Source organism: Macaca mulatta, chromosome 19 (genome assembly GCF_049350105.2).
Source record: "Macaca mulatta isolate MMU2019108-1 chromosome 19, T2T-MMU8v2.0, whole genome shotgun sequence".
Lineage (NCBI taxonomy): Eukaryota > Metazoa > Chordata > Mammalia > Primates > Cercopithecidae > Macaca > Macaca mulatta.
The window spans coordinates 68,092,694-68,107,609 of NC_133424.1; the positions used below are offsets into that span (position 1 = coordinate 68,092,694).

At 44.1% G+C, this 14,916-nt stretch overlaps 1 protein-coding gene across 14 annotated transcripts in view; it reads right to left on the bottom strand.

Annotated features, from left to right (window-relative positions):
• NLRP9 (NLR family pyrin domain containing 9) overlaps nucleotides 1-6,030 on the bottom strand; it is a 39,855-nt gene extending 33,825 nt beyond the window's left edge. For 2 of the 14 annotated variants that reach the window (XM_077976715.1, XM_077976726.1), the window contains exons 1-2: nucleotides 5,929-5,973; nucleotides 1,331-1,438 (exon numbers count right to left, since the gene is read on the bottom strand). The gene's annotated coding sequence lies outside the window, so the exon portion shown is untranslated. Of the gene's footprint in view, nucleotides 1-1,330; nucleotides 1,439-4,005; nucleotides 4,104-5,215; nucleotides 5,364-5,842 lie in introns of all 14 variants that reach the window. The other 12 variants (XM_077976714.1, XM_077976725.1, XM_077976723.1 and 9 more) reach the window with 10 other exon arrangements.
• Nucleotides 6,031-14,916: the final 8,886 nt, after the last annotated feature.

Here is a 14,916-nt window from a genome sequence, read left to right on the forward strand (position 1 = left end):
ATTCATGTGAATGGTAGCGCTGACTGCCACTTAAGTGTCTTGTTTTTGTCTGACATAAATGATGCTTTCATGAACAAGCGTTTCTGTGTAGCTTGGTACATATCAGCACACATTTCTCTCGATTTAGAAATTATAGGTCAAACAGCACACACAGGTCACCATGTTTGCTACATAATGCTCCATGATTTTCCCTTCTGGATATAATAACTGACATTCCTACCAGCATTCTGTGAGTTTGTTTGCTCTATAAACCTTCCCATACTTAGTATAGTCTAATCCAATTTTCATAATGAAAAAAATGAACTGATATTAAAATTACAGATGATCATATTCAGGAAGATGAAAATAAAGGAAGAAGATATAAAAGCAAATTTAGATTTTTTTGGTCTTGTTTGGGGGTACATGCCTTCTAATTACAGTAGATAAGGAAAAAGATTTATTATAGGTTAGCATTTGCAGACTAACAACTCGGACAGAAACAGAATGGTGAACTTTCCTACTATTAGAAACCCTCCAGATAATCATTGCAATTCAACAGAAGACAGGAAATGAAGTAGAAATATATGCTAGACAAAATGAGACAGGTGGCAAAAATACCATATATATATATATATAATATTATATTATTTTATTTTTTAAGACGGAGTTTCACACTTGTTGCCCAGACTAGAGTGCAATGGTATGACCTCAGCTCACTGCAACCTCTGCCTCCCAGGTTCAAGTGATTCTCCTGCCTCACCCTCCCAAGTAACTGGGATTACAGACACCTGCCACCATGCCCGGCTAATTTTCTTTTTGTGTGTGTATTTTTAATAGAGACAGGGTTTCACCATCTTGGCCAGGCTGGTCTCAAACTCCTGACCTCGTGATCCACCCGCCTCAGCCTCCCACAGTGCTGGGATTACAGGCGTGAACCACTGCACCCAGCCTCAGTATAATTTTAACACATATGAATGAAATAAAATTGCTTACTAATATCTAGACTCACATTGGATAAATAAAAATCTTGCTATATGTTGTTTATAAGAGAATCCTAGAAAATACACAGAAAAGTAAAATAGAAGAAGAAAAAGCCTGGCAAATTCTTACCCAACAAAGTATTAACAGTATAAAAATATCAGCATTGAAAAACACTCAAGCTAGAAAGTACTAAATGGACGAAGAATTTTTGAACACCAAGATTCAGTTCCCCAAGATCTAGAATTCATGAGCATATGTGCACCTGGCAATATCATTTTACACACAAGGAGATAATGACAAATACAATATCATTGTATCCGAGCTAATATACCTTTCAGATAATTACAAACAATTAGCGAAGATTACATACCATTTATGGCCACATGCAGAAGAATAAATCTGGACCCCCGATACGACAAACAAAGATGAATGCAAAATGGACTGAAGATCTAAACGGAAGGCTCAAAGTGTGAAACTCCTAGAAGAAAACGTAGGGCAAAAGCTTCCAGGCACAGATTTGGCGATTATTTCTTGAATATGACACAGACAAAAGAAAAAATAGACAAACTGGACTTTATACAAATTTTAAAATTTTGTGCATCGAAAGACAGTATCGGCCAGGCGCAGTGGTTCACGCCGGTAATCCCAGCACTTTGGGAGGCCGAGGCAGGCAGATCACTGGAGGCCAGGGGTTTGAGAGCCCTGGCCAACACGGTGAAACCCTGTCTCTATTAAAAATACAAAAATTTGCCAGGCGTGGTGGTGCATGCTTGTAATCCCAGCTGCTCGGGAGGCGGAGGCTACAGCAAGCTTAGATTGCACCACTACACTTCAGCCTGGGTGACAGAGGGAGACTCTGTCTCAAAAACAAAGATGATATCAAAAGAGTAAAAAGTCAACCAACAGAATGGGAGAAAATATTTGCAAAGCATATATCTCACAAAGGATTAAATTCCAGATTACAGGGAATGCCTAAAACTCAGTAACAAAACAATCTTATTAACAATGAGAAAAGGACTGGAATAGACATTTCTCCAAAGATATACAAATGGCCAATAGCCAATAAGCACATACAAAGAGGCTCAACATCACTAACCATTAGGGAAATACAAATCACAACTACAATGAGATAATACCTCACATCCACTAAGATGGTAACTACTGACAACAAAAAAATCAACACAAGTGTCAATGAGAAGGTAGAGAAACTGGAACCCTTATATCCTAGTGACATATAAATGTTAAATGTTTCAGCCACTGCGGAAAACCATATTGTATTTTCTGAAAAATATAAAAACAGAATTACTGTAAGATCCAGCAACCCAAAAGAATTGAAAGCAGACTCTCTCAAAGAGTTATCTGGACACTTATGTTAATAGGAGCCTTAGAGACCCAAGTGTTTATCAACAGATGAATGGAAAAGCAAAACGTGGTCTATAAATACAGCATTATACAGCCTTAAAAAGGAAGGAAGCCAGGCGCAGTGGCTCACACCTATAATCCCAGCACTTTGGGAGGCTGAGGAGAGTGGAACACCTGAGGTCAGTGGACCACCTGAGGTCAGGAGTTCAAGACCAGCGTGGTCAACACAACGAAACCCCATCTCTATTTAAAAAAAAAAAATAGCCGGGTGTGGTGGCAGGTGCCTGTAGTTCCAGCTCTCGGGAGGCTGAGGCAGGAGAATGGCGTGAACCTGGGCGTTGGAGGTTGTAGTGAGAGGAAATTGCGTCATGGAACTCCACTCTGGGTGACAGAGCGGGACTCCGTCTGAAAAAAACAAGTAAATAAAGGAAGGAGATTCTGATGTATGCTGTGACAGGAATGAACCTTGAGGACATGTACTAAGTGATATAAACCAGTCACAAAACGACAAATACTGTCTTATTAAACGTATCTGAGGTACTTAAAGGGGTCAGAATCACAGAGACAATGTAGAATGAGATGGTTGCCAGGGGCTGAAGAAGAAAATGGGGAGTTATTGTTTCATGAGGACAGTTTCAGTTTTATAAGATAAACAGTTACAGAGATGGATATGCCGATGCTTGCACATTATAGATGTATTTAGCACCATTGAACTGTACACTTAAAAACAGGTAAGATGGTTAAGTTTTGTATTACGTCTATTTTACCACAATGAACTTTTTGAGACAAGGTCTCGCTCTGTGCCCAGGCTGAGTTCAGTGGCCCAATCATAGCTCCCTGTATACTCAACCGGCCCCCCCGCCACACCCACTGGGACTCAAGGACCTCCTCAATCTCCCCACCTCCGCCTCCCAAGGAGCTGGGACTACGGGCACACACCGCCGGGCCCAGCTAACTTTTTTTTTTTTTATTTTTGTAGAGCTGATGTCTTTGCTATGTTGCCCAGGCTGGTCTCAAACTCCTGGCCTCAAGTAATCTTCCCACCTCGGCCTCCCAAAGTGCTGAGATTACAGGCCAGAGCCACCACACCAAGCAAAACCAAAAAATTTAATATATTATTTAGGTAATGCACAAGAAAGAGTTTGTGGCGTATGTACATGAAATATATGTATATATTTTTTAATGGGAAAGTGCTTCATTACAAATCAAATATGTACATTCCATTCAAGCACACATGGGACATTTACTAAATTTGACCTTATCTTGGGCATAAATAAAAACTGAAAGAGAAACACGCATTCTAAATCAGAGATCACTGGTCTCATTCAACAATCACAATAAAATTAGAAAATAAAGGCAAGCATGGAAATCCATTGTTAAATTTTAAGTGTACATTTTAATATTACAGGCAAGTAAGAAGCTAACTTATTGAGAAAGGAATGGAAAAACTTCATGAAATAAACTTAAATGGCTGTTAAAAATAGGAAAAATTTCCTAGAAGCTCGTTTTCCATCCAGATTTGAAATCTGTAGGCTGGGTACAGTGGCTCACGCCTGTAATCCTATCACTTTGGGAGGTGGCTGGATCACCTGAGGTCGGGAGTTCGAGACCAGCCTGCCCAACATGGCAAAACCCCAACTCTACTAAAACTACAAAAAATTAGCAGGGTGTGATGGCAGGCACCTGTAATCCCAGTTACTTGGAAGGCTGAGGCAGGAGACTTGCTTGAACCTGGGAGGCAGAGGTTGCTGTGAGCCAAGATCATGCCATTGCACTCCAGCCTGGGTGACAAAAGCAAAACTCAGTCTCAAACAAATAAATAAATAAATACATAATTTTCATCGTAATATATGGGGAAATGGATGTTTAACACTGGTGGAAGAAATATAAATGCATATAATTTTGGAGGAAAATGTGGCAACCTCTAGTAAAATGGAAAATGAAGAGTTTCTTCACCCCCACAATTTTACTCCCTGGTGTCCATTCCAAAGTAGCCTTTGCAAATGTGCCCAGAGTTTTGTGTGCACAAATGGTCAATGCAGCCTTTTAAATAATTGTTGAAGGCAAAAAGCCTAAATATTCATAAGTAAAAGAACAGTTAAGTAATGGGACAATATTATGGTGCAGTCGGACCATTATATGGAATCAGAGGGAGACTAGAGGGGCTGGAGGAGAAGAAACGGGGAGTTGTTGTTTGATGGACGTTGCATAGAGTTTCAGTTTGGTATGAACAGCTTCTAGGGATGGTGGTGATGACTGCACAGCAATGTGAATGTACTTAATGCCACTGAATTGTGTTCTTAAAAATAGTTAAGATGGTGAATTTTATGTATATTTCAGCAAAAGTTTAAAAAAAAAAAAAAAAAGAAAAAATCCCTCACATCCCCTCAGTCTCTTCTCTGAACATTCCTTTCTCCTCCCTGCCCTAGGGGAAGCCTCCCTCTGCAGACAGAGTCTCCCGCGTTTCTCCCGTGCTGACGTTTCATCAGCCTCATTCTTCCTGCTGCGGAGTCCGGATAAGAGATACCCTCGCCGGTGCGTCCTAGCACCTCACAGACTTTAACTAGGCTCCGCCACCCACTACCATTTCGTGTTGTTGCCATCTAAGGTCCCTGGCACAATCTCCTCATTCCTCCCAGATTCTACCCCTGGCTCACCCCTACTCTCACGAAAGCAAACATTACTGACAACGGGATGAATATGTCGTTTAGCATAAAATCAGGACATCCTAGAACTGGCTGAGAAAATATTACTTCGAAACCCATCAGCCAAGTCACCAAATCAACGGGTCTCAACCTTCCTTCTCCCCACTTCACTCCTCACTGCCTGAGATTCGTTGTTTTATTATTTGCCTCCCCAGGTTACCTGAATCCCTCAATCAGAACCAACAAACCGAGTCTGGAAAATGGACCTTCAGTTTTCGATACTTTCATCGTTTCTCCTCAGCTCTCCAAGACCTCCACTTCACTGTATCTCGAATTCAAGTTTAGAAAAAACAAAAGGAGGAGACAATGCCTTCTGGAAGGGTCCCATTCTCTCACCTAATTTAGAGTTGGGAAACACAAAAGAGTAACTAGTGAAAGTGCTGGGTACACAATCTCTCTGCAAATGTATCTGGTTTTCATTCCAGGCCAGGAACAGTAGCTCTCGTCTGTAATCTCAGCATACTGGGAGGCCAAGGCGGGCAGATCACCTGAGGTCAGGTGTTCGAGACCAGCCTGGGCAACGTGGCAAAACCCCGTCTCTACTAAAAATACAAAAGATAGCCAGCTGAGGTGGAGGGCGCTTGTTGTCCTAGCTACTCGGGAGGCTGAGGCAGGAGAATAGCTTAAACCTGGGAGGCGGAGGTTGCAGTGGGCCGAGGTCACGCCATTGCACTCCAGCCTGGGTGACAAAGTGAAACTCTGTCTCAAAACGATAAATAAATAAATAAATAAATAAATAAATAAATGCTTTTCACTACAGTGCATCCTTGCCAAAACAAAAGGTCAAGACTTGATCATTTCTGGTGCCCTCGTACCTGTTCTTTATGCACTCCAGACCTTCAGGAAGCACTGAGAGTTCAGGGAAATGAAGAAGAAAGAAAGGCCGGTGGGGAAGACTTACCCAACCCAGTCCGTGGTCCTCCGGGCTGGAACTCAACAAAGAACAGCTGTGGAAACTAAGAATAAAAGGCCCTGGCTGCTCCGTGACTGGCCACAGAATCTCTCCTTTTCATTGGCTGTGGTGGATATTGATGACTAGACCCAGAGGGCAATTGTTTAGGTTTGTTTTTAACTCCTCAGGTGTGAATGCTTTCCCCCCACCTGGAAAGTCCCGTGCTGCTATCAGTATTATCTCCCTATGTAATATAATATGATCACAGGGCTTCTGCGAACTATCTTCTCCCCACCCATGAGAGCTACTTTGGAGACTAGTAATGGGAACCACTGGGCTCATAATCTGAGTATGTGACTCCTCCTACGAGCTTCCTAAGGGAACCGATTTTGTGCATGTCTCAACTTTCGCTTTAAAAGTTGAGCACTTCAAAAGGAGCACTTGTATATAAGGAAATCGATGAATATGCTTGAATAACTGGCTTTGAAACAGAAGTTAGAATCTGCAGGTGTCTCCCAACGTCTTGTTACCCTCATCATTGACTCCTGTGTGAATGCTGTCCCCTCTTCACTCTCATCGCCATTATCCACCCACAGCTGCCATTCTTGTCTCCACCCTCTTTAACATTAATTGAATGCTAATGGTGTAAAAGCCCTACCGCTAAGCTAAATGCATTTCCTGCAAGATCCTTCTCTTCACAGCCCTCTGAAGTAGATAGCATTATTATTCCCATTGTCAAAGACGCTTGAGGCCATCAGGGTGGAGGCTACAGTTGAGAACATTCCTACTTGGTCACCCTGAATTTTAACCTTAACCGCTCCATGGTGCTGCCTCCCAGGCATCATTGATCCCAGTGAGGCTTAGGAAGGTCTGTGTTGGATCTATGGGAAGATGTGGCTCAGTTCTACCTAATGAGACTGAGCTAAGAGACTCAAAGAATCTTTCCTCTCCAGGATCTTGGCCTTTCTTTAACCCAGCTACTCACCATCAAAATTCTGACCTGACCTCTTTACCCTGACTGATTAAACCATCCTTAGCTGGGCCAGCGTGCATCCATTAGAGGCTGTGTCTTGATCTCCCTTTTTTCAGTTTTTCTGATAGCTGCCACAGGATCTGGCATAGAAGGTTAGAAGTGGTTAAGCACTTGAGCTGGAACAGCAATCTCTATTCTAGACTGTTGGTGTGGCTGTGGGCAAGTATTTATTAACTTCACTTTTTTTTTCCTCCTCTGTGAAATGAAGAGGATGATGATCATGATGATATTGATGATGGTGGTGGTTATGATGATGATGATGATGACGGTGATGGTGAAGGTAAAGATTATGATTATGGTGATGGTGATGATGATGATGATGACAGTGATGGTGAAGATGAAGATTATGATGATGGTGATGGTGATGATGATGGTGATGACTGTGATGGTGAAGATGAAGATTATGATTATGGTTATGGTGATGATGATGGTGATGGTGAAGATGAAGATTATGATGATGGTGGTGATGATGATGATGGTGATGGTGAAGATGAAGATTATGATGATGGTGATGATGGTGATGATGGTGATGATGATGGTGATGGTGAAGATGAAGATTATGATGATGGTGATGATGGTGATGATGGTGATGATGATGGTGATGGTGAAGATGAAGATTATGATGGTGGTGATGATGGTGATGATGGCGGGCAGGAAGGGAGGGCTGAGCTGTCACTCAGTTTCTCATTTGTGAATTGCTTGTTCTTTTCCTTAAAGATTTACTTGATTTTATATGTTTTTGTGTGTATATTTATGCAAAATATGATTTTCCAGTTAATACAAAATCATAAATTTTTCCAAAATTTGAGCTTTTCTATTTATTGTTTATGGTATTGTAGGGGTAGAGTTGTTTTAAAATGTATTAATGTCTATTTTTATTAATCTTATCATTTGTGGGTAATATAAATACTTCCTATTTATAGGAAGTCAACTGTTTCCCTATATTTTCTTTCACACATTAACATCTCTTTTTACATTTTCAATTTGCTTATACATAATAAATCTTCATAATGTGATGTAGTGGTTCAATTTTATCTATTGATACCAATTACTTCAACATATATATTGCACAGCCTATCTTCCCATACCAATTCTCTGGCGCCATCCACTTGATATGAAATGCCCACCTGTTGCCTTGTCTCTTTCTGTAAATTTTGTTGTACTATATTTGTCTATTTTCTATTACTGCTACAATATCATACGACTTTACAAATATTGAATATTGGCCAGGTGCAGTAGCTCACGCCTGTAATCCCAGCACTATGGGAGGCCGAGGCGGGCGGATCACCTGAGGTCAGGAGTTTGAGACTGGCCTGGCCAACATGGAGAAATCCCGTCTCTACTAAAAATACAAAATTAGCCCGGTGTGGTGGCACACGCCTGTAATCCCAGCTACTTGGGAGACTGAGGCATTAGAATTGCTTGAACCCAGGAGGCAGAGGTTCTAGTGAGCCAAGATCATGCTGCTGCACTCCAGCCTGGGTGTCAGAGTGAGACTCTGTCTCAAAAAAAAAAAAAAAAAAAAAGTCTCTTGGCAAAAAGTTGGAAGTTGCATCTTATCCACATGTAACAAATATGTAGTTAGAGACCCTTTTGATAAAGCCTATTCACAAATATTCCCTAAAAGCTCACTCAGAAGATAAAATTGTTTCTTCAGATATATTTTTCTAATTGCAGGAATTTGTTTTCAGAAGTTTTTTTTTTCTTTTTTCTTTTTGAGACGGAGTCTCGCTTTGTTGCCCAGGCTGGAGTGCAGTGGCGCCATCTCAGCTCACTGCAAGCTCCGCCTCCCGGGTTCAGGCCATTCTCCTGCCTCAGCCTCCCGAGTAGCTGGGACTACAGGCGCCACCACCACGTCCAGCTAGTTTTTTGTATTTTTAGTAGAGACGGGGTTTCACCATGTTAGCCAGGACGGTCTCGATCTCCTGACTTCATGATCCGCCTGTCTTGGCCTCCCAAAGTGCTGGGATTACAGGCGTGAGCCACGGTGCCCGGCCAGAAGTTTTTTAAACAAGCTGGAAACTGTCTTGAAATGATTTGTAAACTAAACAAGAACCTTTCTGAACATTTTATTTGCCAAAAAATAGTAACCAAAATAAATGATATTTTAATTTCTTTTTTATTAAAAGATTTTCCCCTAGCTTTATTGAAATATAATTGACAGGTAAAAATTATATCTATTCGATGTGTTTGAAGCGATAATTTGATTATACATAGGAATTGTGAAATGATTACCACAGCTACATTAGCACATCATCACAATTAACATTTTGTGCTTGTGTGGGATAAGAACACTTAAATCTACTTTCTTCACAAATTGTAAGTAAACCGTACAGTAGTGTTAAATATGGTCATCTCATTGTACATCAGGGCTTCAGAATTTATTCATCTTACTATTAAGAGTTTGTACCCATTGACCAGCATCTTTTCATTTCCTCTGCTCCCAGCCCCAGGCAGCCACCTCTCTACTCTCTGCTTCTATGAGTCTGGTTTTGTTTTTTGTTTGTTTGTTTTTTGAGAGGGAGTCTTGCTCTGTCACCCAGGCTGGAGTGCAGTGGCGCGATCTCGACTCACTGCAAGCTCCGCCTCCTGGGTTCAGGCCATTCTTCTGCCTCAGCCTCCCGAGCAGCTGGGACTACAGGCGCCCGCCACCATGCCCGGCTAATTTTTTTTGTATTGTTAGTAGGGACGGGGTTTCACTGTGTTAGACAGGATGGTCTCGATCTCCTGACCTCGTGATCTGCCCACCTCGGCCTCCCAAAGTGCTGGGATTACAGGCGTGAGCCACCACACCCGGCCCAGAATCTATGTCTTAATAGGGGTGCAACGGACACTCAGGAGTGGGTCACAGACTAGTGCATTTTTCCAAGTGGGCATTTTCCCTCAACGCTGCTTCCCTTTTCCAAAAATCACGCTGACACCTCAAATCCTTCCACACTGAACGTCCCCGTGCGATCTGCAGTCTGGTCTTTCCTGCGAAGTTAAATTCCACAACTGCTACACATGCACCTGGTCTCTTTAGTCTAGAAAATAAGCCACATGAAGCCACTCCTTCTCTCCCCAGAAGCTGCTGGTCATCCCCATGCAGGGAGATTATAGTTTGCTTCTCCAGACACCCCTAGAGCCCTAATTTCTTATGTCTGTCATTGGACTACCAGACTCCGAGTCGCAGGTGTTCCTTGTTTTTTCAAGGACTTGCACTAGGAAGAAGCCATCTAAGACATGTATACAGGGATGAAGGAAAAGCAAGAGGCTCAGGATGGCTGACTAGGTGCAGCTGGGGCGCCTCTCTGCCACGGAGGGGATCCAAAATATGGAGTAGATATTGACAATTTAAATAGATTGTCTGAAAAGGAACATCAGAATTCACCAGAGAGGCCACGGGAGACTCTGAGGGTGCAGAAAGGGGGAAGTGGGGCTGCCTGCTCAGACGGGATTGCTGGGAGCTAGGAGCGGCCCCCGGGCCTGGACCATGCATGGAAGGAATAAGTGAGAGACCCTCAAGACTCCCATTCCCACCATGAACCTTTACAATCCTAGGTGCAAGAGGGCCCTCGACCCCTGCAGGCCTCCAGACTGGCATAGGGAGCCGCCTGGAGGTCACACAGAGGCACTGTTCAAACTCACTTGGAGCCCCATGGGCTTCCCAGAGTGGGCAGCTGCAGCAGGGCACCATTCTGGGCGTCCCTCCCTCAAGGCTCTGGGTCCTGCCCTGAGGCCGCCACTGCCCACTGCAGGCAGGAAAGGCGAGAGGAGGCTTAGTGATCTCCTGTGCCCCAAGGGCAGGTTCCCCCGCTACTGCTGTGGGCTGCTGCAGAACCAAGAAGCAATCAGACCACGGACCCCAAGCCTGCCAGCCTCTCCTACAGCTGTCTGCATGGCTGTTCCTATGGAGAGGGGCCTGCCCTTCCCAGTGGCAGGTCCACAGCTCAGCCAGCACTGCCCATCCTGGGACCAGCCTAGCCCCATCACATCCAGCGCGAATCTAGGGGAACTGAGGACAAGTCCCCTGGCCTAATCCCATCCCCCTAGGGCCCCAGCTTGCTGTCCAGGAGCATGGGGATGAGATTTAGGATCTGACTGGAGAGGAGGAGTCCCAGTGGTCAGATCTGAGAGGACAGTGCAGCGTGGAGGTGGGAGCCCCTCCTGTCCTAGAATCTGACCTGGAAGACTGTGGCCTGGGAGCCCCAGTTTCTGCTGCAGACAGGGAGTCTGGCAGCCCGGGGCAGCTTCAGAAACTGAATGCAGATGCTGGGGCTAGGTTGGCTGTGTGCTGCCAGGCCAGACCCCCGAGGGATGCCCACCAAGTCAGGGCCAGGGGGAGCTGGGCGGGTCCCACCAACACCAGCTGGGCTGTGGGTTCCAGCTGCCCCTCTCCCCTCTGGGGCTCCTTGGGGGCAGTGAAGAGGCCCCTCCCTTTCCTGGAAAATTGTCCCAGGGGCCTGGGACCTGTCCCCCAACCTCTGCTGGGGTAGTGCTTGCCACCTGGCAGGCAGAGCATGAAATAGGGGACTCTGAGAGTTCCACGCTCTGCCCTTTGCTGGGACACCCGGGGGCTTCTCCTGATTAACAAAGGCCAAACGTGAATCCCACCAGCACCAAGCTGCCTCCTGCTAGCGCCTCCTGCTCACGGGCAGGTCAACCTGCATGGCCCCTTTCTACAGGGTCTGACGCAATGTCACGGTGCTAGGTCAGCTCCTATGCACAAGCCCCTCCTGCTGGCTGGGAGGTCAACCTGCATGGCCCCATTCTACAGGGTCTGAAGCAATGTCACGGTGCTAGGTCAGCTCCTATGCACAAGCCCCTCCTGCTGGCTGGGAGGTCAACCTGCATGGCCCCTTTCTACAGGGACTGACGCAATAGCAGGGCGCTGGGTCAACTCCTACGCACAAGCTCCACCTGCTGGCCGGGAGGTTAAATTGCACAAATCCGTATAACACCCACTGACGGTTCTCAGCGCTGGGGCATGAGGGAAGCTTCTAGAGAGCTCCACCTTCCCAGTCCTGCAGGAGGCAGTGAGCCTGCTCACATGCCCATTACAACGCACGAATAATCAGCATTTGGGAAAACCGCCACACCCAGCCTATCTACAACCAAGGAATTCATACAGAGCCTGTGCCTGAAAGCACTCAGAAGTGAAGCCTCAGGACCCCACCCAACATGCAAAGTGGGTGCATCGAGGTGAGGGGAAAGTCCTATCCCTAGGAGAGCAAATTCAAAACTAAGAAGTGATGGCTTCTCCAGATGAGAAGAAACGAGTGTGAGAATCCTGGCAGTGTGGGAAAATAGTGTTATGACCCGATTGCTAACCCAACGTCAAGTGGAACCAGAATTAGTTACACGAGGCTAAACTAATAGATAACTAGATATTCTTACACTATTTTATTCTAAATCGCGCCTAATTATTTTTATGTTTTGTCTTCAGAGGCAAGAACATTCTATTTTGAGCTATTTATAGCTTAGAACAAACTTGGTAAAGTATATATTTGTGGGCACAATGGAAACATTTATCTTTCTGTTTCATTTCTCCAGGACTTGGAAACCATTTGTGAGTATTCTTATTTTATGGGAAAATAGTTGTAGGCATAAGTTTAATAAGAAGGTTTTTTTTTTTTTTTTTTTTTTTTTTTTTTTGACAGAGTCTCGCTCTGTCGCCCAGGTTGGAGTGAGCGGCGCCATCTTGGCTCACTGCAAGCTCCGCCTCCCGGGTTCCCGCCATTCTCCTGCCTCAGCCTCCCGAGGAGCTGGGACTACAGGCCTCCGCCGCCACGCCCGGCTAATTTTTTGTATTTTTAGTAGAGACGGGGTTTCACCGTGTTAGCCAGGATGGTCTCAATCTCCCCGCCTCGTGATCCACCCGCCTCGGTCTCCCAAAGGACTGGTTTTTAACAGGACACAATTAGATACACAGGTTATTTTATCAATGCTTTTAGTGGAATGGCATATTTTCAATTATGACCAGACTGCTTGGAGGAATGGAGGTTAACGTTACAGCAATGATAAAATGTCTCTTGGAAAGACTGGGCTGATGCCTTGTATACACAATTTCCTTGCAAGGTTTATGACTTTGCAGTAAGTGAAGAATGTTACTTTCAGACAGGCACAGGAAAAACAAGATATTGTGGGACCTCAAGAAGAGAGAAAGTCACCTACTTCATATAGGTATTACAGGCAGAGTCTGGTGGCAAATCTTTGGGTTGGCTTCCTAGCCTTGAGGCATTTGAAATGGTAATCTGGATTCCTTATGAAAAAGTTCCAGAAAAACCAACTTGGAAAGAGACTTTGTGGTGATTTACTATTCTTTTTTTTTTTTTTTGAGACGGAGTCTCGCTCTGTCTCCCAGGCTGGAGTGCAGTGGCCAGATCTCAGCTCACTACAAGCTCCGCTTCCCGGGTTCACGCCATTCTCCTGCCTCAGCCTCCCGAGTAGCTGGGACTACAGGCGCCCGCCACCTCGCCCGGCTAGTTTTTTTGTATTTTTTTTAGTAGAGACGGGGTTTCACCGTGTTAGCCAGGATGGTCTCGATCTCCTGACCTCGTGATCTGCCCGTCTCGGCCTCCCAAAGTGCTGGGATTACAGGCTTGAGCCACTGCGCCTGGCCTGTGATTTACTATTCTTATTGCACGTTGTACAAATAAGCAGGACCAATGTAATACTAAAACGTATTTTGCAAATAAATTTGTTCTGTGAAGATTTATAGTAAATCTTAAAAATGAAGTTTAGTAAAAATGAAGAAATGGAAAAAGAAAAATCGTTTTTCAGAAGAAATCTATAGTACATCTGTTGCCAGATGGTCCATTATTTCTACATTGTTTTTATATTGTTTTTCTACAATTTGAACTAAATCCTGAATTGTTTTCTTGCTACAACGAATCCCTAAAAAATGAACGAGTTTTAATTTTCTTCATGATGTTTTTAATGGACTCCCCAATGGAATAGATTTTTTCCATCATGGTATATGAAATTTTAAAATTATAATTCTTATGCGAATTATATTTCTACTCTGTATCTCACTTGGTTTTACTTCTTCTGAAAAAAACTAAGTTCACGGTACTCTGAAGACTAGAGATAATTCAACCGTTCACAGCATCTATGGCACAATAACTTTGACAGGACTACTCAAAAGAGCCTTCCCAGTGATGAGGGACACCTTGAGAATCAGATTTTGATCATCAGTGTTTTCAAGAAGAAATATTTCTGATCAAAAGGGGAAAATGAGAAATAAATTTTTATCTTAAGAATGTGAGTCCTAATTATCTGACCCAGAGAGACATTAAAACGAGATCACGATCACACCCTACCCCTCCGCCCCCACTTGTGTATTCATCTCTTGAAACTGCTTGCTATTGCCACAGTAGCTGTAGTTAAACTAACAATGCTGCACTGGACACTATAATCCATACCTTATAGCTTAACGATATATCAGCAATCACTAATCAATGTTATTTCTGTCAGACAATGAGATTTTCTGACAACCAACTTTGTAACAGTCCACTGCCTGTTTCCACTACTTGCCTTTAAAACCTGTTGTAACAGTCTGGGCGTGGTGGCTAACTCGTGTAATCCCAGCATTCTGGGAGGCCAAGGCGGGCGGATCACGAGGTCAGGAGTTCGAGACCATCCTGGCTAACATGGTGAAACCCCGTCTCTACTGAAAATACAAAAAAAAAAAAAAAAAAAAAAAAAAAAAATTAGCCAGGCATGGTGGCGGGCGCCTGTAGTTCCAGCTACTCAGGAGGTTGAGTCAGGAGAATGGCTTGGACTCTGGAGGCGGAGGTTGCAGTGAGCTGAGATCGCGCCACCACACTCCAGCCTGGGCGACAGAGCGAGACTCCCTCAAAAAACAAAGAAAAAAAACCCCTTCTTGTAACAAAGGCTGAAGAGAACTCAAATCCAAGATCACAGGGTTCTGGGTCTTTCAGGAAGCTGTCCACACTTTGGAAAAGTTAACTCTTTAAATTATA